The sequence below is a fragment of the Chiloscyllium plagiosum genome, unplaced genomic scaffold (genome assembly GCF_037043375.1).
Source record: "Chiloscyllium plagiosum isolate Xiang-an unplaced genomic scaffold, Cpla_swu_hap1 HiC_scaffold_13, whole genome shotgun sequence".
In the NCBI taxonomy this organism is placed as follows: domain Eukaryota; kingdom Metazoa; phylum Chordata; class Chondrichthyes; order Orectolobiformes; family Hemiscylliidae; genus Chiloscyllium; species Chiloscyllium plagiosum.
Genome location: NW_028270151.1, coordinates 25857477 through 25878195, shown reverse-complemented (window position 1 = coordinate 25878195; position 20719 = coordinate 25857477). Strand labels below are relative to the sequence as shown.

Here is a 20719-nt window from a genome sequence, read left to right as displayed (position 1 = left end):
TTAGGGGATGGGTCTGTGTGGGATGCTCTTTGGACGGTCGCTGTGGGCTGGATGGACCGACTGGCCTGCTTCCACACTCAGGATTATGTACTTCTAAGCATGTGCGCAACACTGGTAGTGTCTCGTGTAATTTATATTTCGTACCATCTCAGTTGACCCTGAAAAATTCTAGGTATAATATATTGTTTCAAAATCTAAGTTGAAATTATTAAGTAACAATAATCAGTTTCATCAATTAATTTCTCTACTGTCGGAAGTATAAACGTGGATCAAATCGACATAGATAGCAAACGAAAATTCCAATTTAAGTGCAATTGACTGTCAAATAATTTTAAAGCTAATGATTCTAGGATGCTGACGTCAAATCAGTCTGGATGGTTTATATTTTTTGTGTTTCTCCTTGAATGTTTAACAGAGTTGAGCGAATCGAGATTGGTGGGCCAGGAGGCGCCATGCATCGGGCTACTTCAGGTTCGTTACCGAGGTCAGTGGGGCTCCGTCTGTAGTAGCCTGTGGGATTCAACAGCTGGCGAAGTCGTCTGCAGACAGAATGGTTGCAACGCCTATCACACAACAGTGTCTATACCCATCTCACAAGAAACGGGGCCTATTTTGTTGGACAAAGTTCATTGCGCTGGAACTGAGTCATCACTGTCAGAATGCTCATTCAGTGCTTCGGACCAGCAGAACTGTGGAACTGGGACGGTTGTTGGCTTCTTCTGTAAAGGTATTTGTGTCTGGCAATCAATATTGGATATGCCTTTTTTTCATGTACCATGTTTGCATTTAAAATGTCCAGGAAAATGTATTGCGTTCCCCAATGTAGTCATGTATTGAGCTCCTACCTCCGGCTGTGCAGACATTGGAAGGCACTTACAAGGGGGACACGTAAAAATTCTGGGAAGGACATAGAATGAAGCAGGTTGTTTAGTATTTGTTTACTTGTATCTATAAGCTACATGTTTCCTTCAAAGTGATATATGCAAAGGTGAAAATTCGCTTCCACATTTAATACTAAGACACCCAGTTTTCCCTCACCTGTGTCAACCTCGCCACTTTCTTCAAGTTATAAAACTATATAGCCAATACCCGGGGCTGGATAGAGAGAGGTTGAAAACAATGTCTTCCACCCTTGCAACTAAATTCACTTTGGAGTGGCAACTCCAATTCTGCCCAGCAATTGGCTAAGCCCAAAGCCTGAACATTTCAGCTTCATACATTGCATCAAATTGCTCAGAGTGCACCGTTTTCAACGGTGTAAAATCACCCAGCAGTGGTTTGCTCAGCTCCTATGGCTCCCAATCCAATTCCATGGTCCTTGAAATACTCTGGCTTCCAGTTCAGCAATTCCTTGGTTTTAAACTCTTGATACTTGCATTTAAATCTCTCCAGTCCCTCGCCTCGCAATATATCTGCAATTGTTTCCAGGCCTACATTGTTTTAAAGACCCTGTTTCCGACATATTATAACACATGCCTGGACAGGTGGTTCTTAATTCCACATCACAAGGTACCACACTGCCACTGTCCCATGTGGATCCTTCCTCAATTGCTGCAAGGTAGATATTTTCTCATCAGCCTGCTCAGAGATATCATCGCACATCTTTGAAGCAGACTTGAATACGGACCTCCTGTTCTGAGGTAAGGAGACTACCACCATAACACAAGAGCTCCTTAAATGATATGAGCTATCATCACTTCTTTATTTCTGGTCACCTGAGCACCAACAATTTTATCATTGATGGGCATGCCGACAGTTCCTTAGCCCTGAATGTTGAAATTCTTTATCTAACTGGCTATATCTCATAACCTTACTTTGCTCATTTCAAACACTCCTTACTCTTACCTCTGATTGTCTTCATTAAATATCTGGTCATGTGACTAGGTGTCTTGTATCTTTTATAATGCTTTAGAGGCACTATACCATTAAAAGTTTGCATTGCTTTATCGCCAAAAACGTCTGAGAGAACACCTAATGGGACATATGGGCTCCACACCTAGCATTATTTATTTGTGTCCCACTAACAATTGTGTTTTCAATGGTTCCATTCCTGAATGTCTGTTGCCATTTCTGCCTCTGCTTCTCTGGTAATATCTTTCAGAGCCCACAACCTTAAAAAAACCAAACAAGATAGTTGCAGTCAATAAAATTTAGCTAGTAACTACTCATCAGCTTGTGTTCGCAACTAAACTTGTTCACTCTAATTTTGACCACAGTGAAATGAGAATAGTTATTGTCTTCGATATCTATATCATCTATTTATCCAAATGCCTCCTTGACCATCTATACATTTGACTAGTTATGTTGTCCAATGAAAAGAAAACATGACTGGTCATAAAATGAGAAAGTGAGGACTTGCAGATGCTGGAGATCAGAGTCGAAGGGTGTGGTGCTTGAAAAGCACATACGGTCAGGCAGCATCCAAGGAACAGGAGAACCGACGTTTGCATACATTTCTTGATGAAGAACATATGCCCAAAATGTCGATTCTCCTCCTCCGATGCTGCCTGACCGGCTGTGTTTTCCAGTACCACACTCTTCGACTCTGAACATAAAATGAGACATAATTGGCTGGTAGTTTGCTGACTCAGTCTCAATCAGTAAATAAGATGCTCAGAAGATTAAAATTGTTCTTGCTTCTTTAGGCACATTGGTAGAGTCACTGTCTCTGGACAATGATGTGAAGGTTCGAGTCCCACCCAACCCAAAGGTGTGCAATCACATGTGCAACCTGGTTGTTTCAAAGTACTTACAAAAATGAAGCACTCCCAGACCACACCTTCCACCAACAACCTCAAGAGAATAAGGGTTAATATTTGGCCTGCTCTTTCTTTTTGGGTGTGTGTTCACGATTGGCTAATAGGTAAAATTGCACAACATGCAAATTTGAGGCAAGCACCTCAACTTCATGTCTGTTGCACTTTTCTTTTTTCCTAAAGTTACTCCTGTCTTCTACATTCAACCATGTCTGAGTTACATTGTCTACAAATGATGTGGTGCAATCAACCTTTTATAGCAAGCTGTCATTTTTGAATGAAAGTTGCATAAAATTTGATGTTGAAAATTAAGTTATGCCAAAGTGAATATTCAAAAAGCAATGCCAAAATTTGGGATGAATGCTCAAAAAAATAGGTGAGGCATCATTAGTTTGTGGTTTGGCCAGGAAACCCAAGTATGTTTAAGTAGTCTCATATCAGAAAAAAATTGTTCTTAATCCCTCTTCCCAAATGTAGAAACACTTGAGGTAAGTGATAATTAGTTTTGTTTTACCAGCTCAATGTTACTAGAATCAGGGGAGACATGATGTAGTTGTAATGTTAATGGATCAGAAACTCCGAGGGTTTTAGCACTGATTGACGGTAGAATGGTCTATCAGTGTTGCAAATGCAGTATAATTCTGTTGCTTTTATAAGCTAAAACAAACCTCTGGGTTTCACCACTACAACTGATTTCGACTCTTTGTACTTTTTGTGTACTGTCCACAATTCCAAAATATACTTTTGTCTATTCTGTCTTACATATTTTGTATATATAATGATTGCTAATGATCTATGACCTCTATTAATATATCGCATGTAAATGGATTGCGGGATTGCACTCTGTGCCATGCTTCTCTTGACCATTAACTTCTTTGGTATTTCTGTAACTGTAGAGCTAACCTTTTGCTCAGTCGATTTTTATCAATGGTATGCTTTCAATTAGGAAGGATAGTCAAAGTATCTGTCCTGCAGATGATTTTAAACAGGTGGTTTATTGTCTTCTGTTAACTGATGCATGATAGCTAATGTGAGTAATCTCAAATGTTCTTCCCTGACAGTCAGACAACTAGCTGTGCTTAAGGATGGAGGTAGCCCTTGTGCTGGAAGAGTTGAGGCCAGTAACTTTTTAGCAACCCGTATCCTCTGTGGCCGAATGTGGGATATGAATGAAGCTCGTGCTTTCTGCAAATTCCTGAGCTGTGGTGACGCTGTATCTGCATCAGGGAATTCTCAGTTTGGGGCTGGTCAGGCCTCGATGCTGAACTTTGAACTTCACTGCAAAGGCACTGAGGAAGACCCCTGGAAATGTGAATTGAAGGCTTTGGCTCACAAAAACTGCTCTGCAGAGAAAGAAGCAGCTGGTGCTGTTTGTTCAGGTAACTTTTCTGCCTGTATCATTTTAGATAATAAAATGCCATTGGCATTATTGGATGCCACAGCACTGATCAAAATTGGACAATCATGAAAATTATTAAACCAAAAATGTTATTGAACTCACATCAAATTAGCAATTAAATTTTAAAACAAATTATGGAATGTATGCATTTATTGTCCCTCCCATTTGTCAAAGATAACGTGGTAGTGAGCTGCTGTCATTTGCTGTTGAAGTACCTGCAATGTTGCTCGGTCCGAATTTCCAGGATTTTAACCCAGTGGCACTGAATGGCTGGTAAAATATTTCCAAGTCAGGATAGTTGAGTGACTTGGAGATTAGTTTGCAGGTGATGTTACTCTCATGTATCTGCTGCCCTTGTCCTTCTAGATGGTAGTGGTCATAGGGTTGTTGTCCAACTAACCTGCGTGAAATTCTGCAATCCATCTTGTAGATGGTACACGTTGCTGCTACTGACCATCAGTGATGGAGAGAGTGTATATGTTTGTTAACAAATCATCCGACTGCTTTGTCTGGATTGTTCTGGGTGGTGCCTGTGAGTATTGTTGGAGCTGGAGCATTGAAAAGAGTATTCTGTCACATTTCTGCTTCTTGTCTCTGACTCACAGGCAGACTCTGGAGAGTCAGGAGGTCAGTTATATGCTCCAGGATACCGTGCTGCTGACCTCCCCTTGTAAAAACAGTATATAACTTACAAAGATTCATCTGGCTCAAAGATTTATACATTATGCAGTTCATATTTTGTTAATCTCTTCTTGAAGTTGCTACTTTTTGATCCTGATTAGAAATTACATGGAAGCCTGTCTCTGGTTAGAAATAAGATGTTGCCTCAGCTGTGAAAAGGGTGCTGAGGTATAGATGTTATTAATTTACTCACAAGCTATAGCAGGCTGACCAAATTGTGGGGCATGGAACTTGTAACAATTAGAGGGTGATAATAAAATGTAAGACATAGGAACATAACTGAACCATTTGACTCATCAAGACTGCTGCATCCAATTAGTTTAAAACAAATGCATTTTTTAGTTCACAATGGGATGTGGCATCATTGACTTGGCCAGCATTTATTCCTTCATTGCTTTGGCTTGCTAAGTTATTTCAGAAAACAGTTAAGGGTCAAACACAAAAAATGAAACTGCTGGAGAAGCTAAGGTGGTCTGGCTGCATCTCTAGAATGAAAAGCAATGCTAATTTTTTGATTCCACTGAACCTTTGTAGTACTGCTGCCATGGGTCTTGAGACACACATGTAAACAAAATCAGATGCAGATGACAGTTTCTTTCTCTGAAGGATATGAGTGATCCAAATGGGCATTTTATGACAATGGTTTAATGCTCTTCCTTAGCCACTCTCCCCTACATCAAAGACATCTCGGAAATGACTGCCAGACTACTCAGACCCCTTGGCATCATGGTAGCCCACAAATCCACCAACACACTAAAACAGCAGCTAATGAACCTGAAAGACCCCTGAACAGTCAACAAGCAAAAGTAATGTCATTTACAAAATACCATGCAAGAACTGTAACAATCACTACATTCAAAAAGCAGGCAGAAAACTAGCCACCAGGATACATGAACATCAACTTGCCACAAAACAACATGATCCTTACTTATGAGATACTACTCACTAGTATCCTTACATACAGATAAGGAAGGACACCACTTCCACTGGGATAACACATCCATCCTCGGACAAGCCAAACAGAGACACACACGAGAATTCGTAGAAACATGGCATTCCAAGAGGAACTCTATCAACAAACACATTGACTTGGACCACATTTACCACACACTGAGAAAAAAACAGGAAATGACATCACCACAGGAAATGACATCACCAACCCAAGGAAACCCAAACATATAAATAGAAAGCAGGAAACACCAGCAGTGGTTCATCCGGAGGCTCACTGAAGATGTTACCTAGTATGGTGACGAAACGTCTGAAAATGATCTTCCAGCTCAGCAAGCAAACCTACATCCAGAACCTCAAACTAAGCTACAAATCTTCTCAAAACTTGCTAACACTTATGGGCACAATACGCTAAAACAGGCCCCAAAATGAGAAACGAATGTCATCTGACAGGGCGCCACCTGCGAACAGCTGTACTTCCAGCATGAATGCCTGAGAAAACAGGTATAACTAAGTGTCTTAAATAAAAGCCGCCCCTTAACACCCCACTAAACAAGCGAATAGTAAACCAAAATGGCTGCAGAATGCTTAGAGAAATTATTGTTGATGCCCACAACAGACTCCATAAATAAAAACAGGAAGTTTTGCACCAAACATCTTTACTCACTCATGCAACAAGCCATGAATGGATAGACACAGTACAACAAGCCATAGATATTAAACAGCAAAAAACACAGAAAATGAAAAAAAAAACTAGACCTGCAGAAAAAAACTGGACAAACTTACACAAAATAACAACACTGATAACTCAGAAGAATGGATCAAAAACTTATCTGACTGACCCTTAACAGACCCTGAAAAAGCTGTCTTAGTCAGAGGATTAAATTACAACTTCCAGGATGTGGACCAGAAAGATTTCTTAGCGGCATTAGAAACAACACTGAAAGACAACCAACTCATAGAAGAAACCCAGCAAACTATCAGACAGATAGCCAACGTTAAGCAGGAAAAAGGAAGGAAACACACTCAATACACAAGAAAGGAATGCACTAGAAAGACTAAAAGAAGATAAAAATATTGTTATCCTACCTGCAGACAAAGGATGTTTGACATTCATTTTAAATCAAAGAGACTACACTGAAAAAGCAAATGGACTACTTGCAAATACCAACACTTACCAACAAGTGGCGATAGACCCAACCCCACAACTAGAGAAGCGAATCACAGCCCAACTCAAAATACTTCAGAAATCTGGAGAAATAAATAAGAGCAACTTCCAAAAAATGAAAACAGAAAGATCCAACACAACACACTTCTACAAATTACCCAAAATTCACAAGCCAGGAGCACCCCTCAGACCCATAGTTTCCCTGCCTGAAACACAATTTACAGATTGGCCAAGAAGCTAAACCAAAGACTAAAACATTTAGTAGAAGACTCACAACACTCCATCCACTCCACCCAAGAATTCCTGAAGACCATCAAAGACACCAAGGTAGAAGAGGATGAAATTATGGTCTCTTTTGCTGTAACAGTCCTGTTCATATTAATCAACATCAACCTAGCCAAGGAAACACTGACTACACTATTAGAAGACACATACACCAAGCATAACCAACTTCATCAGCAAGGATAGTATTGTCAAGCTAACCCACTTCACCTTCAACAACAAAAACTACAGACGAACCAATGGAACACCCATGGGATCTCTGACATCAGGATTCTTGGCAGGTACTGTAATGCAGAGACTTGAACAAACAGCTCTGCAAACCATCCAACCCAAATTCTGTGTCTGCTGCATGGGTGACATGTTTGTCATCACTAAGCGAAACAAATTAGAGGAAACCTTCAAGACCATCAATAATACCCTTACTAGCATAAAACTCACTAAAGAAGAGGAAAACAACAACAAACTGCCATTCCTAGATGTTGCAGTAGAGCGAACAGCCAATGCAGAACTTCAAACCAGCATCTACAGGAAAAGAACACATACGGACCAAATATTGAATGACAGAAGCAATCATCCCTAACATCCATAAACGAAGCTGCATCAGAACATTATTTCATCCAGCCACTACAAAGGAACTATTCAGGGCAGAGAATAATCACCTATATAGTATATGGAAAAAGAATGGATACCCAATGAGCACAGTCCACCGATTTCTCAGCAGCAAGCCCAAACAAGCAGACAGAACATGTCCAGAAACCCTAGCCATTCTCCTTTACATCAAAAATATCTCAGAAATGACTGCCAGACTACTCAGACCCCTTGGCATCATGGTAGCCCACAAACCCACCAACACACTAAAACAACAGCTAATGAACCTCAAAGACCCTATACAGACAACAAGCAAAACTAATGTCATTTACAAAATAGAACTGTAACAAACACTGCATTCAAAAATCAGGCAGAAAACTAGCCACTAGGATACATGAACACCAACTAGCCACAAAACAACATGATCCTTACTTATGAGATACTACACACTAGTATCCTTACATACAGATAAGGAAGGATACCACTTCCACTGGGACAATACATCCATCCTAGGACAAGCCAAACAGAGGCAGACACGAGAATTCCTAGAAGCATGGCATTCCAAGAGGAACTCCATCAACAAACACATTGACTTGGACCACATTTACCACCCCCTGAGAAAAAAAACAGGAATTGACATCACCTTAGGAAATGACATCACCAACCCAAGGAAACCCAAACATATAAATAGAAAGCAGGAAACACCAGCAGTGGTTCATCCGGAGGCTCACTGAAGATGTTGCCTAGTATGGTGATGAATGTCTGAAAATGAACCTTCCAGCTAAGTGAGCAAACCTTCATCCAGGTTTAATGCTCATCATTAGAATTTTAATTCCAGCATTTTATTGAATTTAAATTCCTTCATCTGCTGGAGTGGGATAGGAAAACAGGGCCACAGAACATTAAAAGGCTATCTGAATCCCATTTGATAATACTCGACTCCACTATACCGCCTTTACCCATTATCACATGATTTGCTTCATTGTGAAAGAAACCTCAACCTGCATATCTTTGAATGACATAACCTCGACTGCTTTCTGCAATAAAGAATCCCACAGATTCACTATCCTACCATCTAAGGTAAGAAAAGTATGCTCATCTCTGTCTTGGAATTACAACACCTTACTCTGTAGTAATTCCCTCTGGTCAGGGTTTTCTTTAAATTATTCATGGGATGAGGACATCACTGGCTAGGCCAGAATTTATTGCCCATCCCTAATTGCCCAGAGGGCAGTTAAACATCTATGACAGTGCAGTTGATCTGGAGCCACATGTAAGCCAGACCAGGTAAGGATGGCAGTTTCCCTCCCTAAAGGACATTAGTGAACCAGGTGGTTTTTTCCAGCAATCAACAATGGATTCATTGTTATCATTAGACACTTAATTCCAGATTTTTGTTGAACTCAAAGTCCACCACCTGCCCCGGTGGGATTTGAATGCAGAACATGATCTAAGTCTTTTGATGAACAGTCCAGCGATGATACCAATGGGCCATTGCCTCCCCATTCCCTCTCCTCTCTCTATGCTAGTGAGTACAAGAATAAGCAAACAGAAAAGATAAATGTGTGGCTGAAAAGTTGGAACAAGAGAGAGTGCTTTAGATTCCTGGATCTGAATCAAATCCACTACAGGATTGAGTAGTTTGAGCCTGAAAGATTGTACTTGAACTGTTTGTACTTGCAGGAGTGTTTGACCATATGGGTGATGGGCATTTAAACTTATTTGGTTACGATGGAAAACAGAGGGGATCACGCATAGACAAGTTGAGAATAAGAACCAAGTCCAGCTAGAAGGCAGTGCAAATATAGTCAAGTTAATGCAAGACTGAATGGCATTTATTTTATAGCATGAAGTCTTGTGAGTAATGCAGATGAATTGACAGTGTTGATTACGCAAGGGGATGTGATAACATTGCTATTATGGAGACATGACTGAGGGAGAGACAGAAGTGAAAGCTCAATATTCCAGAGTGCAGTTACTTTAGGCAAGATGATGAGGTGTGTAGAAGAAGAGGTGGTATCGCAGCAGAGCGCAATGAGTCAAGTACTGCAGCAAGGAGGGATGACATCCTTGACGATTCCATGAATCAGGCCAAATGGATAGAATCAGGCCAAATGGGGGAAGTCACTTTGCTGGGTGCACTATGAATACCCAAACAGTTAAGGGGAGTTAGCAAGACAGATATGTAGGCAAATTCAAAGTGAAAAAATAATACAATATTTATATTGGGCGATTTCACCTTCCCCAATATTAACTGGAGAATACAAGTTATGAAAGGCTGAGAGGGGACAGAATTTCTAAAATGTTTCCAGGAGAACATACTAAGCCAGAGCGTAGAAAGTCATTTAAGAGAAGGGGCACTGCTGGCCTGAATTTAAGGGCACTAAGCAATGAAAGTGGGGGATAATTTGGTGATTGTGAGTATTATTCAATCAGATTTAATGTTATAATGGATAAGGTTAAAGGTATTCTGGAAATAAAAGTTCCAAATTGAATGAATGCCAATTTTAAAGAGATAAGAAAGGATTGGACTTGCAGGAACATCCATAGCAAAGCAGTCAGAGACATTCAAAAGGGTAATAACTAAAGTGCAGAGCCATAAAGGAGAAAAATATATTAGCTGCAGGAGAATAACCAAGGAAAGAGGAAAGCCAATTAGGAACCAATGTGGCAATCTGTGTGCGGAGCCATAAGACATTGCTGAAGTTTTCAATGAGCACATTCCAACTGTATTCATCATAGAGAAGGACAATGTAGGACAAGAAACCAGGGATAAGGACTTTGATGTGCTTGAATGAATTAGCATTGAGAGATTGGCATTAGCATTCATGGTCTGTTAGCAGGCTCAACAGTGGAAAACTCCCCACGCTCAGATAAGATGCATCTCAAACTGCTGTGGAAGGCAGCAATTAATCAAAGATAGTCAGCATGGCTTTGTAAGGGGAGAGTTTAGATCAGAGTGGTGCTGGAAAAGCACAGCAGGTCAGGCAACATCCGAGGAGCAGGAAAATCGACGTTTCAGGCAAAAGCCCTTCATCAGAAATAGCCTATTCCTGATGAAGGGCTTTTGCCCAAAACATCAATTTTCCTGCTCCTTGGATGCTGCCTAACCTGCTGTGCTTTTCCAGTACCACTCTGATCTAAACTCTGGTTTCCAGCATCTGCAGTCCTTACTTTTGCCCTTTGTAAGGGGAGATAATGTCTCACAAAATTGTATGAAATTTTCAAGGCGGTGACATAGTGTCTAGATACTGGTAATGGGATTGAAATACTTTACATTGACTTCATTAAGGCTTTTGACAAGGTCTGACTGGCAGACTGAAATCAAGAGCGCAGAGGATCCAGTGAAATTTGGCAAATTGGTTTAGTGGCAGGAAGCAAAGAGTGAAGGTCAAACATTGTTTTGTGCCTGGATGCTTGTATCCAGTGGAGTACCATAAGGTTTGGTGCTGCTGTTTTGTGTACATTAATGACTTAGGCATGAATGCAGGTGGTATGATCAGTAATTTTGCAGATACCATAGAAAGTTCTGTCTGATAAATGTGAAGAAGAAAGCCATAGCTTACAGATTGATGTAGCTCGGCTTACCTTATAGGCTGACCAGTTGTAAATGAAATTCAATCCTGACAAGAATGAAATGATGCATTTCTGAGGGATTACCAAGGCAAGGGAGTACACATTGCAAGGTTACACCTTGCGAAGTATAGAGCATCTGAGTGATCATGGCATCTATGTATAAGATACAAAGATGCCATGAAGGCAACAGGGTGTAAAGGTAAAATGGTTAAGAAAGCATATGAAATACTTACCTCTGTTTGATAAGGCATAGACTACAAGGCCAAGGAGATTATGATCTCTATACAGTGTTAAGCCACTATGGAGAAATATGCAATTCTTATCATCACACCATAGGAAGGGTATGACTGCATGAGAGAAAGTGCAGAATGGCTTCACGGAGAAGTTGCCTGGTCTAAAGTGATTCAGCTATGAAGAGAAAGTAGGCTGGGGCTGTTCCTTTTTTAGAGCAGAGAAGGCTGAGGGGTATCTGATTGAGGTGTACAAACTTCTGAGAGGCAAAGGCAATGTAGATAGGCATAGCTTCATCTGAATAGAGGAGTCAATAATTAGGATGCACAGTTTTAAGATATGGAGCAAGAGCATGAGAGGCTATTTGAGGAAAGTATTTTGTTACCAATGATTGAGGTTATCTGGAACTCTTATTGATGCAGGTTCCCTGAAGACTTTTCAGAACAATTTAGGTGAACACTTGAAGCAGCATAGGATATAGGGCTAAGTGCTGGAAAACCTGCATTATTATAGATGATGTTTCACAATCAGTGCAGAAGCGCTAGTGAGGAAATAGAAAACAACTTGAATGCCAGACAAGAAATAGACAAAAGTCATTCACAGTATTCCATCAGTGGTCTTACCAGTGCTTTGTGTAGTTTTAACAAATACTCCCTAATTTTGTATTCCATTCCATTTTGAATGAAGGCCAAAATTCAATTTTCTTTCCCCCATTACAAACTAAACCTGAATTACCGACTGAATCTTGGACTCCTAAATCTCTTTGTACTCGATCTTTCTGGAATTTAAATAATATTCAGCTCTTCCACTCTTCCTGCCAGAGTACAAATAAGAAATATATGTCCTTCTGCACCTTCAAACAATTGTGGTGAGTAGATGATGCTGATATCAATTAATTTCTTTTCTACATCACACTGCTCCAAGTAGAAACTTTACTTAAATTAAGTGTGGGAAGTAAATTCCAATTACTGTGTTTATCATACTACAGACTCCAGGTGTGACTAACTAGTGATGCATGAAATCATACCTTTTCTTGCTATTGAATAATGCTGATATATGTGGTCATTTCTAAATGAAAACAATTATGGGTCTTTGGGTACCAAATAACCTTGTTCATAGAAATAATGCAGTTACGAACTTCATAAATTTCATTACCCAAGGTGTGGATTTGTTTGATTGATTCCTTCGCAAGATTTGGACATCAGCTAGACCAACATTCACTGCCCACCCTTAATTTAATCTTGGAAAGTGGTGATCAGCCATCTTCTTCAACCCTAGCAGTTCCTGTGGCATAGATACAACCATAGTGCTGTTAGGAAGGGATTTCCAAATGTTTAGCCAACTGTCAGAGGAATGGCAATACATGTTCAAGTCAGAATGATTATAATTTTGAAAGGAGCTTGCAAATGTTGGTGTTTCATGCATTTGCTGCATTTGATCTTCCTTTAGTGAGAGGTAGCAGTTGTGGAGAAGATTTGTTGAGATGCTGCTGTCTGTATAGGAGAGGATGCAATGCTGTTGCATTCCCTTTTTGTCCATCCACCAAACAGCTAACATACTCAACTGTGTTAAATTAATTTTGTCCTTTTTAATGTGATAAGAACACTTGTACAACATTTTATAACTGTCAATCACAATGAAGAATTGTGACATTTGATGACAGAGACTTGTGGAACGGATTAAAATTTGCAAAAGCTATTTATTAGCTGATAGACATATTTTACTTCTTGAAATCGCTTTATCTCAAAAGGGATAGCTGGAAGTTTCAAATGGTGAAAATTTAATTCTAAGTTTGTATTATCTTTGTGAACCACTTGAAATCCAAGTTTGTATCACAATGCTTTCAGGTCAATTCATCATCTTATTTCCTTCTCACCAAGATTTAACAATTAAAATGACATGATAAAATACAAGTGAAAGCTCAAGTGTGATCACAAGATAGTGATTCAGAAGCGCGTGTTCAACTGCACCATGTGGGTCAATAAAAATTGTAAAACAAAATATTATTAACTATTTGGAAGAAATAATGCAATTTTAGGAAAGGTCAATCAAACTTCATCATGAATTATCATTTCATCATTTGAACAATGCTAAACTCTGTTAAAATAATGTTTTATGTTGTGGATTCAAGCCAATTATGTTGAAGATTTTATCCCATCTGTTTAATACAACAGAGCACAGGCAGCCAAGACTGGTTAATGGAACGGATGGATGCTCTGGAAGATTGGAGATACAGAAAGGGAATACTTGGGGTACAGTGTGTGATTCACATTGGGATTCACAAGACGCTCGTGTGGTTTGTGCTTCCTTAAAAATGTGGAGAAGTGATAGCAGTGCTCAGAGAGGCTCCGTTTGGAGAGGGCAGTGGTCCTGTGTGGCAGGATATCTATGAATGCCAGGGGAATGAGACCATTCTCTGGGACTGCCCGATGAGACAAAACAATCAAAGGAATTGCACACACAGACATGACGTCAGTATCATTTGCTCTGGTAAGTGTTTTGTCCCTTCCTGCTCCGAGATTGGAGTGGAACACGAAGTTTAAAGTTCGTGCTATTTTCCTGTAAACTCGACATTCTTTTTTTCTATTTATATGTCTGTCACTGATGTGAGAAATATGGTTGATTTCAACTTTTGGCTCAGATTGCTGTTCGCGTTTCAACATGAGGATTCGAAGTGACGCTAGGCTTTCCTGTTCCTCCGATGCTGCTGACCGGCTGTGCTTTTCCAGCACCACTATAATCTTATCCCTTTCAATGTTTGGTATCAAATTGATTCAATTGCCGTTTTGAAGGAGAAACTTCCTTTGCGGTTCAAATTGAGCTAAAGAATCTCGTCCCAATCTAACATCAGACAATGAAAAGGTTGGGAAACAAACCTCAGAAGCCATTACATCATCTGAGAAAAAATAGAATAATAAATGCCCGATAGCTTCCAACATGGTTCAGTCAAATTTATTCCGTATTTCCATCTTGTGAAACAGAAAGCATATTGTATCCCTTGCTTAGATCCCCCACCTTTTTTTGCACCAGAATCTCCAATCTAAATGCCTCTTGCTGAACTACAATTCTATTTTGTTGTTCTGTTTCACAATACACCACCCTCCTCCCTGACCTATCACCTTCATCCCCACCCCCACTCACCTATTGTGCTCTCTGCTACTTTCTCCCTACTCCCACCCTCCTCTCATTTATCTATCCGCCCTTCAGGCACTCTGCCTGTATTTCTGATGAAGGGCTTTTGCCCGAAACGTCGATTTTCCTGCTCTTCGGATGCTGCCTGAACTGCCGTGCTTTTCCAGCACCACTCTAATCCAGAATCTGGTTTCCAGCATCTGCAGTCATTGTTTTTACCCTGTTTCACAATAGTCTGGCGAATTTAACTCCAATGCTTCACTGCAGATGATTACTTCTTTCTAGCTTACTTTCATTCACAGAACATTGGTGTCATCCCCTAATACTGAGTTTATCTTGAAAAACTCAATATATGTCCTACCTGTTGTATCTCTACAGCTCCTTCCCCTTTAGCGATCCATTGTTACGGCGTCATTTTGCTGTTGTCAAAGCTTGTTTGTCTCACAAAATTGTGGCGCTGCTCGCTTAACTTTTACTGAAATATAGAGGTTTCCTTGCACAAACAATCGTTTCTGTATGCACTGTAGATATGTACATCAGAAACAAATTTTCATTAGAATATGAATACAGCTTAATAACATGCATTGTTTCTGCACTAAGGTCAAATGGGACCACGATTAGTTGGTGGTAATGATACCTGCTCAGGACGACTGGAAATATTGCTGGGTGACACCTGGGGCACAGTCTGCGATAACTACTGGGATTTACAGGATGCAGCTGTTGTCTGCAATCAACTCGGTTGTGGAGCCGCGATAGCAGCACCAGGAGGTGCATTTTTTGGAGAGGGAACTGGGCCGATTTTGAATGATATCTACGAATGTATCGGCAATGAAATGCATTTACGTGACTGCCCGGTTTCATCCTCGGGACGCCATAAGTGCTCACACGGCAATGATGCTGGGGTCATCTGTTCTGGTAGGTGTTTCATTCAGCTTCGCGTATAAGTCGTTCTCTGGCTGTATCTATTTTCATGTAAATTTCTCCAGTGCGTGATAAGTCATGGCCCGTTGTGGGTGCGAAAGTCCCAATTCTTCTGCTTTGTGATAATTCCACAAATTTGATTTGTGATAATTTCCGAGACATGGGGGTTAGTGGTGTGGGTGGGTGGATGGGGGAGGGAGACAGCGGAGTGAGGGGTTGCAGGTAGCAGAATACCACAATTCTCTCCTTTGTCAGAGGAGATTGAAATTTATCAGGTTTTACACTTACTACGAGAAATGTGCACAGAAATATAACATATATCCACAGAATGCTGAAAATGGTAAACAAGAACAGGAATTCCTGGAGGGACTCAGCAGTTCTGGCAGCGTCTGTGGAGAGAGTCGTGGTCTGTACTAGGGTCACTGGACTCGAAACATAAACTTTCCTTTCTCTCCCCAGATCCTGGCAGATTTGGTGAGCCTCGCGTGCAATTTCTGTTTTAGTTATACATTTTCATATTCCCTGCAACGGCACGATTGTGACACTCAGTCAAGGCTAAAACCCTAACTTCTGTTCCAAATGAGAGGTCGAACTTGGCACCAATGTGAATCCCTCAGTCTCAATATTGGTTTCCTAGTCTGATGTGTAATTCAATCATTTATTTGGCACAAGAGCATCTCATCAGGTCTGGCAGATATCCAGAACTTCAGAAGAGAGTTCTGAATAAATGTCACACTCAAAATGTTAACTCTGCTTCTTGCACTACGTGCTGCCAGAACTGTTGACTTTCTCTAGAATTCTGTGTTCATTTTCGTATTAGATGGACCTGGTAGCTCAAAGATACACGATTGCAACTCACCAAAGCTCTGTGCCTGCACATTTCATTCCAAAGAAAGCTACTACCTGTTAGAACAAAGGCTTAAGTATACACTAATGCCACCCCTTCCAAGGCACCCTTCAGCTCACAGGTGTCATGACTTGGAAACCTATTGCTATTTCATCATCATCCCTGAGGCAATTTATTGCACGCCCACCCCTAAACGGTGACTGTAGGTACAGCATACAGTCTGCAGTGGGGTCAAGAAATAGTCAAATTGTAATCTTCTCAAAAGCAAACTCTGGCCTTTCTAACGCTATCGACGTGCTTTGAAATAAGAAAACAATATGGCAATTTTATTTTTATTGATTCATGGAACGTTAGTATCTTTGGCGGGGTCAGCATTTACTGCTGACCCCTAATCTCATTCAAACTAAATGCTTTATAAGATCATTTAAAAAGGTACTTTTGGAAAAAAAAACATTGCTATGTGTCTGTGGTCACATGCAGATTAAGTGAGGAAATGTATTGCCTTTCTGATCAAAAATGTTCTGACTGAGGCTTCTCTTAATACCCGAATCCCTTCTCAAGCTTGCTGATAGCCTTTACATTCGGTATTTGTAATATTTCCCCATTACTTAAATTGCATAATGGTCAGCCACAGAATAACAACTTTTATAATTGATGTTCACATTTCAATTCTAGAATGCTAATGAACGTTGATTATCAAATTGCATTTGTACAGGTGAAGATTGGCAGATGTGACTGGCCAATGGGGAGACCATTTGTGATGGCCGAGTGGAGGTTTATAATCGTGGCACTTGGGGGAGAGTGACTGACACTCAGTGGAATTTCAATGATGCGGATGTCGTTTGCAGACAACTGAATTGTGGCTCTGCAATAAGAGTGTACAACCAATCAAAGTTTGGCAAAGGCACAGGTCCATCCTTGATCAACAATGTCACTTGCAACGGAAGTGAACGCTTCCTGGCGAATTGCAATTTTACACAAATGAAAGAGTTGTCTGTTGATGATGACGTGGGTGTGGTTTGCTCTGGTAAGGACCTCTTTAATTATCGGAGTCAAAGTATGCATAATAATGCATAAAATTTGAATGTAAGCAGTCCGAAATAGTAATTTTATATTTTGTCGCATTTAGTTGAGCTTAACTTGACCATTTCATGCAGCTTTTGCGTTACATTGCACTGAAGTAAGTCAACAAAGTCAAAATGTCATTTTGTATGAATATAGAAGCCTTTAGTTAAAGAAAAAATGCATTGATATATATCCAGACAAACTTATTCAGAAATTAATTGCTGTGTTGTTCTAAACCTCAACTGGGTTTTACTTGAAGAAAAATAAATGAATTCAGCAGTTACCAAGACTGGGCTTCATCGATTATGCATTGACAATTAAAATTAGATTTCATGTAAACCAATATTTTAACTGTATTGCTAATTGTGTATTGGAGAAGGAAACATTTAGTCACCTATATAAAATCAACCAACCCCCTGGCCAACTACAGCAGTGTCTATAATGAACAAAAAAACGATTGAATTTCAGGTAAGGATATTCTCATGTCATTGCGTTATGTGCTCTGTGAGTATGGGAGCAAATGACCACAACCTAAGAAATTGATCCAGCAGCAATAAGTGCCCAGTGGGTTAAATACAATAGGTTCAAATCAACATTAAGTAATGCCAATCTCGGGGTAAAAATGGATTCTGTCAAAGATATCTTTAGTGTATACTCCAGTTGAAAGTGTGGGACCAACCTTTTCTATTCTTGCATTAAATATCCTTCATGAACTGGCCTCCAATTCCCTGTATGGTAAAAAAAATCACAGAATCATTACACTGAGTGATGAAATTCCTTTCTATTCCTCCCTTAAATGGGTGTCATTTGCACTGAAATCATGGTGACTCTCCCACTCTTCCAAGCCACTTAAGAATGTTATTTTTAAATAGGTTCAATAGCAAGTACTGAGAAAGTGTCACTCAAACTGAAAAGTTTCTCTCCACACCATGTTGCCAAACCTACTGCGCTTTTCCAACAATTTCTGCTTTTGTTTGTGTTTTATATTTCAATAAGTTCAATTGTCATTCTTCTGAGTTCCAATCAGTACAAACCAAGCCAAGTCAACATCTCCTGATGTGAAAATCCATCCATCCAAAGTCCAACATGGTGAACTTTCTCTGGTTTGTTTCTACTTCCAGTACATATTTTTTTTAAAAAAGGTGACAAAACTTTTCACACTGTTTCAAATGTAGCCTGATTAGAGTCTTGCACAGCATGAACAAGAATGCCAAGTTTTTGCTCACTCACTTAATCTGTCCTATCAGTCAGACTCCTTGTGTCATCTTCACTATTTGCCTTGTTCACCATTTTTTTGTATCATTTGAAAACTTGGCAATTCATTTGCATGATCTAAGTCATTAATACATTGTAAATAATTCTTGTTCCATCACTGATTGCTGTAACATCCCTTTAGTTACAGGTTGGCATCCAAAATTTTGGGTGGCACGGTGGTTAGCACTGCTGCCTCACAGCGCCAGAGACCCAGGTTCAATTCCGCCTCAGGCGACTGACTGTGTGGAGTTTGCATGTTCTCCCCGTGTCTGCGTGGGTTTCCTTCGGGTGCTCCGGTTTCCTCCCACAGTCCAAAGATGTGCAGGTCAGGTGAATTGGCCATGCAAAAATTGTCCGTAGTGTGAGGTAAGGGATAAATGTAGGGGTATGGGTGGGTTGTGCTTCGGCGGGGCGGTGGTGGACTTGTTGGGCCGAAGGGCCTGTTTCCACACTGTAAGTAATCTAATCTAATCTAATATGTGCATTCTATCCCTATTCTGTCCTCGATTAATTAGTCAATCTTCTATCCATGTCAAATTATTACCCCAAAGCCATAGACCCATGCCTTATTAAGCAGCTTAATGTGTGGCACCTTATAAAATTCCTTTAATTCATCCAAATATATTACACCTACAGGTTCCTCTTTCTCTATCTTCTCTTTGTTTTAACCTCTTCAAATATTAGGAGAGCAATAATATTTTTTAGGCATGATTTGCTCTTCATGGAGACAAACTGACTGATCAAATTAGATTGTGTGTTTCAAAATGCTTTGCTATTAAATCATAATATAGTAAACTCAAATATTTTCAAAATGACAGATGTTAAGCTAAACGGCCTATAGTTACTTGCTTTGTTTTAAAACCCCCTCACCTTTTGACTAAGAATCTTGTGGACAGGTACCAATTCTCTAAGAATTTTTTTCAGTTTGCAAGGTTTATTGAAAGTTGACATTCATCTACTGTCTCGGTAGCTACTTCCTTTTAAATCCTCAGGTTCAACCCATCAGGCACAGTGCTCTATCAGACTTTAGGCCCATCATTTTTCCTAACACTTCTTATCTAATGATAGCTATTGTGTTCAATATCTTCTCACTTTAGCCCCTTGATTATTTAGATTTTTTTGTGTTGCTATTTGTGTCCTTTACCATGAAAGCAGTTGTAAAATATTTGTTCAACTCCTCTACCAATTCCTGGCTCCCATTATTATTTAACCAGCCTCATTCCTTAAGGGGCTAATGTTCATTACGGCCTCTTTTTTTCCTTTTTACATATTTAAACAAGTTCGTATTGTCTATTTTTATGGCATTTACTAGTTTGCCCTCATAGTTTATTTTCTTGTCTTATTATTTATTAGTCATTTTCAGTTAGCTTTTAAAACATTCACAATCCCCCAATTTCTGACTAATTTTTACCACAGTATTTATTTTTCAATTTATACTTTCCATCACTCCCCTGGATAATCATGTTTCGTGATCTCCAAATTCATTTTTTTTCTCTCACTGGACATGTCTTTAAGCAATTATTTGGCAGGATCATAATAGATTGTGGATTATGGATATTTCAATGAGATTTCCTGAAAAAGTGCCTTTGGGAAATAATACATCAAAATCGGCAATAGAAAGACTTATGCATTTTTATACATCACGTAGCTGACCAAAAGAAATGCAATCAGATCAAATCTCAAACATTCAGATTTTCTGTCACAAATGTTCAGGGAAATTATGAATAATTTGGGCATAAAATAATTCACATAACCAGTTTATCATTACAATCTATAGGAACATTATTAGTATCACATCAATCTTTAAAGTTCATAATTAAGAGAATTTGTCAGGAATTAATGAATCAGATGCATACATCTGAGGAAATAGC

At 39.7% G+C, this 20719-nt stretch overlaps 1 pseudogene across 1 annotated transcript in view; it reads left to right on the top strand.

The window, feature by feature from the left end:
* Positions 1 to 20719, top strand: part of LOC122555638 (scavenger receptor cysteine-rich type 1 protein M130-like) — a 149260-nt pseudogene that overhangs the window by 107780 nt on the left and 20761 nt on the right. The window contains exons 17-21 of the transcript XR_015759256.1: positions 416 to 727; positions 3818 to 4135; positions 13804 to 14119; positions 15362 to 15676; positions 17245 to 17556. The product of XR_015759256.1 is annotated as a scavenger receptor cysteine-rich type 1 protein M130-like (transcript). The remainder of the gene's footprint in view (positions 1 to 415; positions 728 to 3817; positions 4136 to 13803; positions 14120 to 15361; positions 15677 to 17244; positions 17557 to 20719) is intronic.